Source organism: Sapajus apella, unplaced genomic scaffold (assembly GCF_009761245.1).
Source record: "Sapajus apella isolate SASKATOON/1434 unplaced genomic scaffold, GSC_monkey_1.0 scaffold47, whole genome shotgun sequence".
Classification (NCBI taxonomy): Eukaryota; Metazoa; Chordata; class Mammalia; order Primates; family Cebidae; genus Sapajus; species Sapajus apella.
The window spans coordinates 17814738-17817458 of NW_022436987.1; positions in this window are offsets into that span (position 1 = coordinate 17814738).

The following is a 2721-nucleotide window of genomic DNA, read 5'->3' on the forward strand; positions in this document are numbered from 1 at the left end:
CTTGGCTCACCTCAACCTCCGCCTCCTGGGTTCAGGCAATTCTCCTGCCTCAGCCTCCTGAGTAGCTGGGATTACAGGCACACGCCACCATGCCCAGCTAATTTTTTGTATTTTTAGTAGAGACAAGGTTTCACCATGTTGACCAGGATGGTCTCGATCTCTTGACCTCGTGATCCACCCGCTTCGGCCTCCCAAAGTGCTGGGATTACAGGCATGAGCCACCGCGCCTGGCCCTATAAAAATATTTTGTATTTAATATTTAATCAAATAATTGCATAAATAAAAATTTTTATAAAATTTTAAAAATATTTTAAAATGTTGAAATATTTATAAGTATAAATATTTTAAATATTTTTATTCATTAATAAAATGCATCTATTGAAGTATTTGTACTTATTTTTTTAAATTTACAGGTTGTATTTGTCTAAGAAGGCTCCACAATTTTTAAAAACTTAAGTTGCCACAAATTATTTTCTGACTCAGTCACATAATTTCACTTTCTATTTCACTGATTCATTTTGTCAATAAGTAAACATTGGATTGAAGATTAGGTGTCGGGTTCTGTGCTGGAGACGGCTACATCATAAGGGTTATGATGCAAATTTATTTCATGTTGCCTCTAAGTTTTATTAAGTACTTTTTCTGCTCTGGGCACAAGAGCCCTAAAAGGTAGGTATTATTATAAAAATACATTCTTCTTAAAGAATAAGAAACCAAGATGTTTAGAAATTAATGTTTAATAGCCAGTACTGTAAGTGGCACAGCAGGATTTACATTTAGGTAGACCGGTGCCACTCAGTGAACAATGAACAATCTCATGCTCTAGTAAACTGTTTGCAGGAAACTTTCATGTGTCGGGTACTTTGGATGTCTAATATACAAATGTGTTAGACATAATTGTGGCCTTCAACAATACATTGTAAGCAGAAAAAGTTACATTTAAACAAGTAAAAGCTGTTACTGAAATTAAGAATACATTTTAATAAGCAGAAGTTGTTAATAAACAAAGACATCTTTTATAAATAATTTTATGGTGTTATTTATGTTCATTTCATCACACCACAAAGCAATTAAATTATAACTACAATAACAACACACTGGTAATGTTATTAATAATTTTAAAAGAAAAAAGTAAGCTATAGGGAAATTATTAGACATAAAAATATAATAGAAAGATAAATGAAAGATACCCAAACACAAGGAGATTAAGCATCACAATTATAAATACATGAATCAAAGAAGAAATATCAAGAGAATTTTAAAATATTTTGAATTGAATGAAAATGAAACACAGCTTATAAAATTTGTGGAATGCAGCAAAATAATGATACAAGGGTCAATTCTCCAAGGAGACATAACAATGCTTAATACATATGCATCCAACAACAGAGCATCAAGATACATGAGACAAAAACTAACAGAACTACAAGGATAAAGATACAAATTTACTATTAGAACTGGAGACTTCAATACCACCCTATTAGAAAAGAACAATGTTTGAGGGCAGCAAATCAAAAAGAATTTAGTTGAACTTAACAATACCATCAATCAACTGACTATATTCAACATCTACAGATGACTTCCTCAAACAACAGCACAATACATTTTTCTCAAGCTCACATGGAAGAGTCACTAAGATAGACCACATTTTGGACCATAAAACACACTTTAACGAATTAAAAATAATAGAAACTTTACAAGAGTTCATTAGTGAATTCTACAAATGTTTAAAGAATAAGTTGTACCAATACTCTATAATCTCTTTCAGAGGAGAGAAGCAGAGAGAATATTTTCTAACTCATTTTTGTGAGGCCAACATTACCCTAACACCAAAACCAGACAAAGATAGATAGTACAAGGTAAGAACACTACAGTCTAATGTCTCTCATGAATGTAGATACAAAAATCCTCAAAATATTTCAGCAAACCAAATAAATACCCCCGTGTATAAAAGAATTACATAGTGTGTGCAAGTGGGATTTATTGCAGGGATGCAAGGCTGGCTCACATTCGACAATGAATAAAATGGACATGCTATGCATGTGCTGGGGAAGGAAGAAATATGAGATGTCTCTGCACTTTTCCCTGAATTTTGCTGTGAACCTAAAACTTCTAAAAAAGAAAATCTGGTGAAGTGGCAAGATGACCTACTAGGTGCAGCTTGGAAGTGCTGCTTTCATGGAGAGAGACCGGAATTTCGACCAAACCAACATAATTTGAACAGAGCTTTAGAGAGAAAATACTGACTGTGGATGAAGATGAGACACAAATGCTGAGGCTGAAAGTGAGGAAGCTGGGAACTGAACCCTGCATGAGGTGCCTGAATGATAGGGCTGGTTTCTACCCTGAACAGTTCCTAGTTAAGCCATGGGTGAATGAACTAGGGGACTATTTACTCTTGCTGCAGACCTCTAAAATTCTAGTTGCGGGTGACCCTACCCTGGCCCCTTCCTTACCTCCGCCCCCCACAACTGAACTGACAGGGGGATCTCCTTAAAGTTTAGACAGAGATAGAGCTGCAAGCAGGCATGGTGTCAGGAACCTTCATGTGTAGAATAGCTCCAGGAGAACCTGACCATAAGTACCCACTGCTCAGGGTTACCTGTCTCCATCTGACAAGCTCTGGCCCCAGATAACTGCTGGGGAGAAAGCAGAGCCAGCTTTCCCAAGGGACTGGGGTATATCTGTCCTACAGGCCTGGCTGCCTGCCAGCTGCTCACA